A 16,902-nucleotide genomic window follows, 5' to 3' on the forward strand; every position below is an offset into this window, starting at 1 on the left:
GAGGGTACATTACAAACCCAACAATGGGGGAGGGTATATTACACACCCAACACTGGGGGAGAGTACATTACACACCCAACACTGGGGGAGAGTACATTAAACACCCAACACTGGGGAAGGTACATTACACACCCAACACTGGGGGAGGCTACATTACCCACCCAACACTGGAGGAGGGTACATTACACACCCAATATTGGGGTGGATACATTACACACTCAAACACTGAGCAGGTGACATTACACACCCAACACTGGGGTATGGTATATTACACACCCAACACTGGGGGAGTGTACATTACACACCCAGCACTTGGGAGGGTACATTACACACCCAACACTGGGGGAGAGTACATTACACACCCAACATTAGGGGAGAGTATAATACACACCCAATATTGGGGAGGGTACATTACATATCCAACACAGTGGGAGGGTACATTACCCAACCAACACTGGGGCAGGGTTTATTACACACCCAACACTTGGGATGGTATATCACCCAACACTAGGGGAGAGTATATTACACATCCAACACTTGGGGTGCATACATTACACTCTCCAACACTGTGGAGGCTACATTACACACACAACACTGTGGGAGTGCACATTATGCACCCAACACTGGGGAGGGTATATTACACACCCAACACTGGGGGAGGGTACATTACACACCCATTATTGGGGTGGATACATTACATACTCAAACACTGAGCAGGCGATATTACACACCCAACACTGGGGAGGGTACATTACACACCCAACATTGGTGTGGTGACATTACACACCCAACACTGTGGGAGGCTACATTATACACCCAACACAGGGGGCGGATACATTACACACCCAACTCTGGGAGAGAGTACATTCCACACTCAACACAGGGGAGGCTACATGACAAGCCCAACACTAGGCCGAGGATATATTACACACCCAACCCTGGGGAGGCTACATTACCCACCTTATACTGAGGGAGGGTACATTACGCACTCATTAATATGGGAGGGTACATTACACACCCAACGCTAAGGAGGGTACATTACACACCCAACACTGGGGAGGGTATATTACAAACCCAATACTGTGGGAGGGTACATTCCACACCCAACACTGGGGGAGGGTACATTACACATTCAACACTGGGGGAGGGTACATTACACACCCAACACTGTGGGAGGGTACATAATACACCCAACACTGTGGGCATGTACATTAGACACCCAACACTGGGGAGGCTACATTACACACCCAACACTGGGGAAGTGTACATTACACACCCAACACTGTGGGAGGCTACATTACACACCCAACACTGGGGAGGGTTCATTACACACCCAACACTGGGGGAGGGTACATTACATACCCAACACTTGGAGGAGGGTACATTATACACCCAACACTGGGGATTGTAGATTAAGCACAAAATACTGAGGAGGGTACATTACACACTCACCACAGGGGGAGGGTACATTACACACCCAACACTAATTAGGGTACGGTACACACCCAACGCTTGGGTTGAGTACATTACACACCCAACACTGGGGAGGCTACATTACACATCCACCGCTTGGGAGGGTATATTACACAGCCAACACTGTGGGAGGGTACATTACACACCCAACACTGGGGAGGCTACATTAAATAGCCAGCACTGGGGGAGGGTACATTACACACTCAACACTGGGGAGGCTACATTACACATCGAACACTGGGGAGGGTACATTCCACACCCAACACTGGCGAACAGTACTTTACACACTCCAACACTGGGAAGGTTACATTACACACCCAACACTCGGAGGAGGGTGCATTACCCACCCAACACTGGGGAGGGTACATTACTCACCCAACACTGGAGAGGATGCATTACAAACACAGCACTGGGGGAGGGTACATTACACATCCAACACTTGGGGTGTGTACATTACACACTCAAACACTGAGCAGGCTACATTGCACACCCAACACTGGGGGAGGATATATTACACACCCAACACTGTGGGAGAGTACATTACTAACCCAACACTGGGGGAGAGTACATTACACACCCAACATTGGGGGAGGGTATATTACACACCCAACTCTGGGGCAGGGTACATTACACACCCAACACTGTGGGTGGGTACATTAGACACCCAACACTGGGGAGGCTACATTACACACCCAACACTGGGGAAGGGTACATTACACACCCAACACTGTGGGAGGCTACATTACACACCCAACACTGGGGAGGGTACATTACATATCCAACGCTTGGGAGGGTATATTACACACCCAACACTGTGGGAGGGTACATTACACACCCAACATTGGGGCAGGTACATTACACACCCAACACTGGGGAGGCTACATTACACATCGAACACTGAGGAGGGTACATTCCACACCCAACACTGGTGAACAGTACTTTACACACTCCAACACTGGGAACTTTACATTACACACCCAACACTCGCAGGAGCGTATATTACACACCCAACACAGGGGGGTGGGTGCATTACCCACCCAACACTTGGGAGGGTACATTACAGACTCAACACTGTGGGAGGGTACATTATCTACCCAACACTGGGGGAGGGTATATTACACACCCAACACTGTGGGAGAGTACATTACTAACCCAACACTGGGGGAGAGTACATTACACACCCACCATTGGGGGAGGGTATATTACTCACCCAACACTGGAGAGGGTGCATTACACACACAGCACTCGGGGAGGGTACATTACACATCCAACACTGAGGAGGATACATTATGCACCCAATTCTGGGAGAGGGTACATTACACACCCAACACTTGGGGTGTATACATTACACACTCAAACACTGAGCAGGCTACATTACACACCCAACACTGGGGGAGGGTATATTTTACACCCACACTGTGGGAGGGTACATTACACACCCAACACTGTGGAAGGGTACATTATCCACTCAACACTGTGGGAGGGCATATTACACACCAAACACTGGGGGAGAGTACATTATCTACCCAACACTGGGGGAGGGTATATTACACACCCAACACTGTGGGAGAGTACATTACTAACCCAACACTGGTGGAGAGTACATTACACACCCAACACTGGGGGAGGGTATATTACACACCCAATTCTGGGGGAGGGTACGTTACACAACCAACACTGTGGGAGGGTACATTAGACACCCCACACTGGGGAGGCTACATTACACACCCAACACTGGGGGAGGGTATATTACACACCCAACACTTGGGAGGGTACATTACAGACCCAACACTGTGGAAGGGTACATTATCCACCCAACACTGTGGGAGGGTATATTACACACCCAACACTGGGGGAGAGTACATTAATCACCCAACACTGGGGGAGAGTACATTACACACCCAACATTGGGGGAGGGTACATTACAGACCCAACACTGTGGAAGGGTACATTATCCACCCAACACTGTGGGAGGGTATATTACACACCCAACACTGGGGGAGATTACATGAATCACCCAACACTGGGGGAGAGTACATTACACACCCAACATTGGGGGAGGGTATATTACACACCCAACTCTGGGGGAGAGTACATTACACACCCAGCACTGGGGGAGGGTATATTACACACACAACACTGGAGAGGGTACATTACACACACAGCACTGGGGGAGGGTACATTACACATCCAACACTGAGGAGGATACATTATGCACCCAACACTGGGGAGGGTACATTACACATCCAACGCTTGGGAGGGTATATTACACACCCAACACTGTGGGAGGGTACATTACACACCCAACATTGGAGCAGGTACATTACACACCCAACACTGGGGAGGCTACATTACACATCGAACACTGGGGAGGGTACATTCCACACCCAACACTGGTGAACAGTACTTTACACACTCCAACACTGGGAACTTTACGTTACACACCCAACACTCGCAGGAGCGTATATTACACACCCAACACTGGGGGTGGGTGCATTACCCACCCAACACTTGGGAGGGTATATTACTCACCCAACACTGGAGAGGGTGCATTACACACACAGCACTCGGGGAGGGTACATTACACATCCAACACTGAGGAGGATACATTATGCACCCAATTCTGGGGGAGAGTACATTACACACCCAACACTTGGGGTGTATACATTACACACTCAAACACTGAGCAGGCTACATTACACACCCAACACTGGGGGAGGGTATATTACACACCCAACACTGTGGGAGAGTACATTACACACCCAACACTTGGGAGGGTACATTACAGACCCAACACTGTGGAAGGGTACATTATCCACCCAACACTGTGGGAGGGTATATTACACACCCAACACTGGGGGAGAGTACATTAATCACCCAACACTGGGGGAGAGTACATTACACACCCAACATTGGGGGAGGGTATATTACACACCCAACTCTGGGGGAGAGTACATTACACACCCAGCACTGGGGGAGGGTATATTACACACACAGCACTGGGGGTGGGTACATTACACATCCAACACTGAGGAAGATACATTATGCACCCAACTCTGGGGTGGGCGGGGTAAATTACACACCCAACATTGTGGCAGATACATTACACATTCAACACTGGGGAGGTTACATTACGCACCCAACACCCGGAGGAGGGTACATTACACACCCAACACTGGGGAGGGTACATTACTCACCCAAGACTGGAGAGGGTACATTACACACACAGCACTGGGGGAGGGTACATTACACACCCAACACTGGGGGAGGGTACATTACACATTCAACACTGTGGGAGGCTACATTACACACCAAACACTCGGGAGGGTACCTTACGCATCCCACACTGGTGGTGGGTGCATTACACACACAACACTGGGGAAGAGTACATTACACACCCAACACTGGGGAGGGTACATTACTCACCCAACATTTGGGGAGGGGATATCATTCACCCAACTCTGGGGGAGAGTACATTACACAAACAGCACTGGGAGAAGAGTACATTACACACCCAACACTGGGGAGGATACATTACACATCCAACACTGTGGGAGGGTACATTAACCACCCAACACTGGGGGAGAGTACATTACACACCCAACATTGGGGGAGGGTATATTACACACCCAACTCTGGGGGAGAGTACATTACACACCCAGCACTGGGGGAGGGTATATTACACACACAACACTGGGGAGGGTACATTACTCACCCAACACTGGAGAGGGTACATTACACACACAGCACTGGGGGAGGGTACATTACACATCCAACACTGAGGAAGATACATTATGCACCCAATTCTGGGGTGGGCGGGATAAATTACACACCCAACATTATGGCAGATACATTACACATTCAACACTGGGGAGGTTACATTACACACCCAACACTGGGGAGGGTACATTACTCACCCAAGACTGGAGAGGGTACACTACACACACAGCACTGGGGGAGGGTACATTACACACCCAACACTGGGGGAGGGTACATTACACATTCAAAACTGTGGGAGGCTACATTACACACCAAACACTCGGGAGGGTACCTTACGCATCCCACACTGGTGGTGGGTGCATTACACACCCAACACTGGGGAGGGTACATTACTCACCCAACATTGGGGGAGAGGATATCATCGACCCAACTCTGGGGGAGAGTACATTACACAAACAGCACTGGGAGAAGAGTACATTACACACCCAACACTGGGGAGGATATATTACACTTCCAACACTGTGGGAGGGTACATTAACCACCCAACACTGGGGCAGGGTTTATTACACACCCAATGCTTGAACGGTACATCACCCAACACTGGGGGAGAGTACATTACACACCCAACAATTGGGGTGAGTACATTACACACTCCAACACTGGGGAGGCTACAGTGCGCACCCAACACTGTGGGAGGACACATTATGCACCCAACACTGGGGAGGGCATATTACACACCCAACACTGGGGGAGGGTACATTACACACCCAACTCTGGGGGAAGAGCACATTCCACACCCAACACTGGGGTGGCTACATGACAAAACCAATACTAGGATGAGGATCTATTACACACCCAATACTGGTGAGGCTACATTACACACCCAATACTGAGGGAGGGTACATTACACACTTATTACTGTGTGAGGGTACATTACACACCCAAAACTAAGGAGGGTACATTACACACCCAACACTGTGGGAGAGTACATTACTAACCCAACACTGGTGGAGAGTACATTACACACCCAACATTGGGGGAGGGTATATTACACACCCAATTCTGGGGGAGGGTACGTTACACAACCAACACTGTGGGAGGGTACATTAGACACCCCACACTGGGGAGGCTACATTACACACCCAACACTGGGGGAGGGTATATTACACACCCAACACTTGGGAGGGTACATTACAGACCCAACACTGTGGAAGGGTACATTATCCACCCAACACTGTGGGAGGGTATATTACACACCCAACACTGGGGGAGAGTACATTAATCACCCAACACTGGGGGAGAGTACATTACACACCCAACATTGGGGGAGGGTACATTACAGATCCAACACTGTGGAAGGGTACATTATCCACCCAACACTGTGGGAGGGTATATTACACACCCAACACTGGGGGAGATTACATGAATCACCCAACACTGGGGGAGAGTACATTACACACCCAACATTGGGGGAGGGTATATTACACACCCAACTCTGGGGGAGAGTACATTACACACCCAGCACTGGGGGAGGGTATATTACACACACAACACTGGAGAGGGTACATTACACACACAGCACTGGGGGAGGGTACATTACACATCCAACACTGAGGAGGATACATTATGCACCCAACACTGGGGAGGGTACATTACACATCCAACGCTTGGGAGGGTATATTACACACCCAACACTGTGGGAGGGTACATTACACACCCAACATTGGAGCAGGTACATTACACACCCAACACTGGGGAGGCTACATTACACATCGAACACTGGGGAGGGTACATTCCACACCCAACACTGGTGAACAGTACTTTACACACTCCAACACTGGGAACTTTACGTTACACACCCAACACTCGCAGGAGCGTATATTACACACCCAACACTGGGGGTGGGTGCATTACCCACCCAACACTTGGGAGGGTATATTACTCACCCAACACTGGAGAGGGTGCATTACACACACAGCACTCGGGGAGGGTACATTACACATCCAACACTGAGGAGGATACATTATGCACCCAATTCTGAGGGAGGGTACATTACACACCCAACACTTGGGGTGTATACATTACACACTCAAACACTGAGCAGGCTACATTACACACCCAACACTGGGGGAGGGTATATTACACACCCAACACTGTGGGAGAGTACATTACACACCCAACACTTGGGAGGGTACATTACAGACCCAACACTGTGGAAGGGTACATTATCCACCCAACACTGTGGGAGGGTATATTACACACCCAACACTGGGGGAGAGTACATTAATCACCCAACACTGGGGGAGAGTACATTACACACCCAACATTGGGGGAGGGTATATTACACACCCAACTCTGGGGGAGAGTACATTACACACCCAGCACTGGGGGAGGGTATATTACACACACAGCACTGGGGGTGGGTACATTACACATCCAACACTGAGGAAGATACATTATGCACCCAACTCTGGGGTGGGCGGGGTAAATTACACACCCAACATTGTGGCAGATACATTACACATTCAACACTGGGGAGGTTACATTACGCACCCAACACCCGGAGGAGGGTACATTACACACCCAACACTGGGGAGGGTACATTACTCACCCAAGACTGGAGAGGGTACATTACACACACAGCACTGGGGGAGGGTACATTACACACCCAACACTGGGGGAGGGTACATTACACATTCAACACTGTGGGAGGCTACATTACACACCCAACACTGGGGAAGGGTACATTACACACCCAACACTGTGGGAGGCTACATTACACACCCAACACTGGGGAGGGTACATTACATATCCAACGCTTGGGAGGGTATATTACACACCCAACACTGTGGGAGGGTACATTACACACCCAACATTGGGGCAGGTACATTACACACCCAACACTGGGGAGGCTACATTACACATCGAACACTGAGGAGGGTACATTCCACACCCAACACTGGTGAACAGTACTTTACACACTCCAACACTGGGAACTTTACATTACACACCCAACACTCGCAGGAGCGTATATTACACACCCAACACTGGGGGTGGGTGCATTACCCACCCAACACTTGGGAGGGTACATTACAGACTCAACACTGTGGGAGGGTACATTATCTACCCAACACTGGGGGAGGGTATATTACACACCCAACACTGTGGGAGAGTACATTACTAACCCAACACTGGGGGAGAGTACATTACACACCCACCATTGGGGGAGGGTATATTACTCACCCAACACTGGAGAGGGTGCATTACACACACAGCACTCGGGGAGGGTACATTACACATCCAACACTGAGGAGGATACATTATGCACCCAATTCTGGGAGAGGGTACATTACACACCCAACACTTGGGGTGTATACATTACACACTCAAACACTGAGCAGGCTACATTACACACCCAACACTGGGGGAGGGTATATTATACACCCACACTGTGGGAGGGTACATTACACACCCAACACTGTGGAAGGGTACATTATCCACTCAACACTGTGGGAGGGCATATTACACACCAAACACTGGGGGAGAGTACATTATCTACCCAACACTGGGGGAGGGTATATTACACACCCAACACTGTGGGAGAGTACATTACTAACCCAACACTGGTGGAGAGTACATTACACACCCAACACTGGGGGAGGGTATATTACACACCCAATTCTGGGGGAGGGTACGTTACACAACCAACACTGTGGGAGGGTACATTAGACACCCCACACTGGGGAGGCTACATTACACACCCAACACTGGGGGAGGGTACATTACACACCCAACACTTGGGAGGGTACATTACAGACCCAACACTGTGGAAGGGTACATTATCCACCCAACACTGTGGGAGGGTATATTACACACCCAACACTGGGGGAGAGTACATTAATCACCCAACACTGGGGGAGAGTACATTACACACCCAACATTGGGGGAGGGTACATTACAGACCCAACACTGTGGAAGGGTACATTATCCACCCAACACTGTGGGAGGGTATATTACACACCCAACACTGGGGGAGATTACATGAATCACCCAACACTGGGGGAGAGTACATTACACACCCAACATTGGGGGAGGGTATATTACACACCCAACTCTGGGGGAGAGTACATTACACACCCAGCACTGGGGGAGGGTATATTACACACACAACACTGGAGAGGGTACATTACACACACAGCACTGGGGGAGGGTACATTACACATCCAACACTGAGGAGGATACATTATGCACCCAACACTGGGGAGGGTACATTACACATCCAACGCTTGGGAGGGTATATTACACACCCAACACTGTGGGAGGGTACATTACACACCCAACATTGGAGCAGGTACATTACACACCCAACACTGGGGAGGCTACATTACACATCGAACACTGGGGAGGGTACATTCCACACCCAACACTGGTGAACAGTACTTTACACACTCCAACACTGGGAACTTTACGTTACACACCCAACACTCGCAGGAGCGTATATTACACACCCAACACTGGGGGTGGGTGCATTACCCACCCAACACTTGGGAGGGTATATTACTCACCCAACACTGGAGAGGGTGCATTACACACACAGCACTCGGGGAGGGTACATTACACATCCAACACTGAGGAGGATACATTATGCACCCAATTCTGGGGGAGGGTACATTACACACCCAACACTTGGGGTGTATACATTACACACTCAAACACTGAGCAGGCTACATTACACACCCAACACTGGGGGAGGGTATATTACACACCCAACACTGTGGGAGAGTACATTACACACCCAACACTTGGGAGGGTACATTACAGACCCAACACTGTGGAAGGGTACATTATCCACCCAACACTGTGGGAGGGTATATTACACACCCAACACTGGGGGAGAGTACATTAATCACCCAACACTGGGGGAGAGTACATTACACACCCAACATTGGGGGAGGGTATATTACACACCCAACTCTGGGGGAGAGTACATTACACACCCAGCACTGGGGGAGGGTATATTACACACACAGCACTGGGGGTGGGTACATTACACATCCAACACTGAGGAAGATACATTATGCACCCAACTCTGGGGTGGGCGGGGTAAATTACACACCCAACATTGTGGCAGATACATTACACATTCAACACTGGGGAGGTTACATTACGCACCCAACACCCGGAGGAGGGTACATTACACACCCAACACTGGGGAGGGTACATTACTCACCCAAGACTGGAGAGGGTACATTACACACACAGCACTGGGGGAGGGTACATTACACACCCAACACTGGGGGAGGGTACATTACACATTCAACACTGTGGGAGGCTACATTACACACCAAACACTCGGGAGGGTACCTTACGCATCCCACACTGGTGGTGGGTGCATTACACACACAACACTGGGGAAGAGTACATTACACACCCAACACTGGGGAGGGTACATTACTCACCCAACATTTGGGGAGGGGATATCATTCACCCAACTCTGGGGGAGAGTACATTACACAAACAGCACTGGGAGAAGAGTACATTACACACCCAACACTGGGGAGGATACATTACACATCCAACACTGTGGGAGGGTACATTAACCACCCAACACTGGGGGAGAGTACATTACACACCCAACATTGGGGGAGGGTATATTACACACCCAACTCTGGGGGAGAGTACATTACACACCCAGCACTGGGGGAGGGTATATTACACACACAACACTGGGGAGGGTACATTACTCACCCAACACTGGAGAGGGTACATTACACACACAGCACTGGGGGAGGGTACATTACACATCCAACACTGAGGAAGATACATTATGCACCCAATTCTGGGGTGGGCGGGATAAATTACACACCCAACATTATGGCAGATACATTACACATTCAACACTGGGGAGGTTACATTACACACCCAACACTGGGGAGGGTACATTACTCACCCAAGACTGGAGAGGGTACACTACACACACAGCACTGGGGGAGGGTACATTACACACCCAACACTGGGGGAGGGTACATTACACATTCAAAACTGTGGGAGGCTACATTACACACCAAACACTCGGGAGGGTACCTTACGCATCCCACACTGGTGGTGGGTGCATTACACACCCAACACTGGGGAGGGTACATTACTCACCCAACATTGGGGGAGAGGATATCATCGACCCAACTCTGGGGGAGAGTACATTACACAAACAGCACTGGGAGAAGAGTACATTACACACCCAACACTGGGGAGGATATATTACACTTCCAACACTGTGGGAGGGTACATTAACCACCCAACACTGGGGCAGGGTTTATTACACACCCAATGCTTGAACGGTACATCACCCAACACTGGGGGAGAGTACATTACACACCCAACAATTGGGGTGAGTACATTACACACTCCAACACTGGGGAGGCTACAGTGCGCACCCAACACTGTGGGAGGGCACATTATGCACCCAACACTGGGGAGGGCATATTACACACCCAACACTGGGGGAGGGTACATTACACACCCAACTCTGGGGGAAGAGCACATTCCACACCCAACACTGGGGTGGCTACATGACAAAACCAATACTAGGATGAGGATCTATTACACACCCAATACTGGTGAGGCTACATTACACACCCAATACTGAGGGAGGGTACATTACACACTTATTACTGTGTGAGGGTACATTACACACCCAATACTAAGGAGGGTACATTACACACCCAACACTGTGGGAGAGTACATTACTAACCCAACACTGGTGGAGAGTACATTACACACCCAACATTGGGGGAGGGTATATTACACACCCAATTCTGGGGGAGGGTACGTTACACAACCAACACTGTGGGAGGGTACATTAGACACCCCACACTGGGGAGGCTACATTACACACCCAACACTGGGGGAGGGTATATTACACACCCAACACTTGGGAGGGTACATTACAGACCCAACACTGTGGAAGGGTACATTATCCCCCCAACACTGTGGGAGGGTATATTACACACCCAACACTGGGGGAGAGTACATTAATCACCCAACACTGGGGGAGAGTACATTACACACCCAACATTGGGGGAGGGTACATTACAGACCCAACACTGTGGAAGGGTACATTATCCACCCAACACTGTGGGAGGGTATATTACACACCCAACACTGGGGGAGATTACATGAATCACCCAACACTGGGGGAGAGTACATTACACACCCAACATTGGGGGAGGGTATATTACACACCCAACTCTGGGGGAGAGTACATTACACACCCAGCACTGGGGGAGGGTATATTACACACACAACACTGGAGAGGGTACATTACACACACAGCACTGGGGGAGGGTACATTACACATCCAACACTGAGGAGGATACATTATGCACCCAACACTGGGGAGGGTACATTACACATCCAACGCTTGGGAGGGTATATTACACACCCAACACTGTGGGAGGGTACATTACACACCCAACATTGGAGCAGGTACATTACACACCCAACACTGGGGAGGCTACATTACACATCGAACACTGGGGAGGGTACATTCCACACCCAACACTGGTGAACAGTACTTTACACACTCCAACACTGGGAACTTTACGTTACACACCCAACACTCGCAGGAGCGTATATTACACACCCAACACTGGGGGTGGGTGCATTACCCACCCAACACTTGGGAGGGTATATTACTCACCCAACACTGGAGAGGGTGCATTACACACACAGCACTCGGGGAGGGTACATTACACATCCAACACTGAGGAGGATACATTATGCACCCAATTCTGGGGGAGGGTACATTACACACCCAACACTTGGGGTGTATACATTACACACTCAAACACTGAGCAGGCTACATTACACACCCAACACTGGGGGAGGGTATATTACACACCCAACACTGTGGGAGAGTACATTACACACCCAACACTTGGGAGGGTACATTACAGACCCAACACTGTGGAAGGGTACATTATCCACCCAACACTGTGGGAGGGTATATTACACACCCAACACTGGGGGAGAGTACATTAATCACCCAACACTGGGGGAGAGTACATTACACACCCAACATTGGGGGAGGGTATATTACACACCCAACTCTGGGGGAGAGTACATTACACACCCAGCACTGGGAGAGGGTATATTACACACACAGCACTGGGGGTGGGTACATTACACATCCAACACTGAGGAAGATACATTATGCACCCAACTCTGGGGTGGGCGGGGTAAATTACACACCCAACATTGTGGCAGATACATTACACATTCAACACTGGGGAGGTTACATTACGCACCCAACACCCGGAGGAGGGTACATTACACACCCAACACTGGGGAGGGTACATTACTCACCCAAGACTGGAGAGGGTACATTACACACACAGCACTGGGGGAGGGTACATTACACACCCAACACTGGGGGAGGGTACATTACACATTCAACACTGTGGGAGGCTACATTACACACCAAACACTCGGGAGGGTACCTTACGCATCCCACACTGGTGGTGGGTGCATTACACACACAACACTGGGGAAGAGTACATTACACACCCAACACTGGGGAGGGTACATTACTCACCCAACATTTGGGGAGGGGATATCATTCACCCAACTCTGGGGGAGAGTACATTACACAAACAGCACTGGGAGAAGAGTACATTACACACCCAACACTGGGGAGGATACATTACACATCCAACACTGTGGGAGGGTACATTAACCACCCAACACTGGGGGAGAGTACATTACACACCCAACATTGGGGGAGGGTATATTACACACCCAACTCTGGGGGAGAGTACATTACACACCCAGCACTGGGGGAGGGTATATTACACACACAACACTGGGGAGGGTACATTACTCACCCAACACTGGAGAGGGTACATTACACACACAGCACTGGGGGAGGGTACATTACACATCCAACACTGAGGAAGATACATTATGCACCCAATTCTGGGGTGGGCGGGATAAATTACACACCCAACATTATGGCAGATACATTACACATTCAACACTGGGGAGGTTACATTACACACCCAACACTGGAGAGGGTACATTACTCACCCAAGACTGGAGAGGGTACACTACACACACAGCACTGGGGGAGGGTACATTACACACCCAACACTGGGGGAGGGTACATTACACATTCAAAACTGTGGGAGGCTACATTACACACCAAACACTCGGGAGGGTACCTTACGCATCCCACACTGGTGGTGGGTGCATTACACACCCAACACTGGGGAGGGTACATTACTCACCCAACATTGGGGGAGAGGATATCATCGACCCAACTCTGGGGGAGAGTACATTACACAAACAGCACTGGGAGAAGAGTACATTACACACCCAACACTGGGGAGGATATATTACACTTCCAACACTGTGGGAGGGTACATTAACCACCCAACACTGGGGCAGGGTTTATTACACACCCAATGCTTGAACGGTACATCACCCAACACTGGGGGAGAGTACATTACACACCCAACAATTGGGGTGAGTACATTACACACTCCAACACTGGGGAGGCTACAGTGCGCACCCAACACTGTGGGAGGGCACATTATGCACCCAACACTGGGGAGGGCATATTACACACCCAACACTGGGGGAGGGTACATTACACACCCAACTCTGGGGGAAGAGCACATTCCACACCCAACACTGGGGTGGCTACATGACAAAACCAATACTAGGATGAGGATCTATTACACACCCAATACTGGTGAGGCTACATTACACACCCAATACTGAGGGAGGGTACATTACACACTTATTACTGTGTGAGGGTACATTACACACCCAATACTAAGGAGGGTACATTACACACCCAACACTGGGGAGGATATATTTGAAACCCAATACTGTGGGAGGGTACATTCCACACCGAACACTGGCGGAGGGTACATAACACATTTAACACTGGGGGAGGGTACATTACACACCCAACACTGTGGGAGGGTACGTAACACACCCAACACTGTGGGCGGGTACATTATACACGCAACACTGGCGAGGATACATTACACATCCAGCACTGGGGGAGGGCATATTACACACCCAACACTGGGGAACATACATTACACACCCAATACTGGGGGAGGCTACATTACACACCCAACACTCGAAGGAAGGTATATTATACACCCAACACTGGGGATTGTAGATTAGTCACCCAATACTGAGGAGGGTACATTACGCACTCACCACTGGGGGAGGGTACATTACACACCCAACACTAAGGAGCTACAGTACACACCCAACACTTGGGTGGAGTACGTTACACACCCAACACTGGGGAGGGTACATTACACATCCAACGCTTGGGAGGGTATATTACACACCCAACTGTGGGAGGGTACATTACACACCTAACATTGGGGCAGGTACATTACACACCCAACACTGAGGGAGGGTATATTACGCACACAACACTGGGGAGGGTAGATTACTCACCCAACACTGGAGAGGGTACATTACATAGACAGCACTGGGGGAGGCTACATTACACATTCAACACTGAGGAGGATACATTATGCACCCAATTCTGGGGAAGAGTACTTTACACACTCCAACACTGGGGAGGTTACATTCCACACCCAACACTGGGGGTGGGTGCATTACACACCCAACATTGGGGCAGGTACATTACACACCCAACACTGGGGGAGGGTATATTACACACACAACACTGGGGAGGGTAGATTACTCACCCAACACTGGAGAGGGTACATTACATAGACAGCACTGAGGGAGGCTACATTACACATCCAGCACTGAGGATGATACATTATGCACCCAATTCTGGGGAAGAGTACTTTACACAATCCAACATTGGGGAGATTACATTACACACCCAACACTGGGGGTGGGTGCATTACACAGCCAACACTGGGGAGGGTACATTACTCACACAACACAGGAGAATGTACATTACACATCCAACACTGAGGAGGATACATTATGCACCCAATTCTGGGGGAGGGTACATTACACACCATGCACTAGTGAGGGTACATTACGCAGCCAACACTGGTGGTGGGTACATTACACACACAACACTGGGGAAGAGTGCATTACACACCCAACACTGGGGAGGGTACATTACACACTCAGCACTGGGGGTGGGTACGTTACACCCAGCACTGGAGGTGGGTACATTACACACCCAACACTGGGGGACAATACATTACACACCCAACACTGGGGGAGGGTACATTACACAGCCAACACTGGGGTATGGTACATTACACATCGAACACTGGGGGAAGGTACATTGCACACCCAACACTGTGGAGGGTATATTATACACCCAACACTGGGGACAGTACATCACCTAACCCTAGGGGAGGCAACATTATACACCCAACACTTGGGGTGTGTACATTACACAGTCAAACACTGAGCCGGCTACATTACGCATCCAACACTGGTGAAGGGTTTATTACACACCCAACACTAAGGAAGGTACATTACACACTCAACACTGGGGAGGGTATATTACAAACCCAATACTGTGGGAGGGTACATACCACATCCAACAGTGGGGGAGGGTACATTACACATTCAACACTGGTGGTGGGTACATTACACACATAGTACTGGGGAAGAGTACATTACACACCCAACACTGGGGAGGGTACATTACACACTCAGCACTGGGGGTGAGTACATTCCACACCC

The sequence above is a fragment of the Chiloscyllium plagiosum genome, unplaced genomic scaffold (genome assembly GCF_037043375.1).
Source record: "Chiloscyllium plagiosum isolate Xiang-an unplaced genomic scaffold, Cpla_swu_hap1 HiC_scaffold_14, whole genome shotgun sequence".
NCBI classification, from domain to species: domain Eukaryota; kingdom Metazoa; phylum Chordata; class Chondrichthyes; order Orectolobiformes; family Hemiscylliidae; genus Chiloscyllium; species Chiloscyllium plagiosum.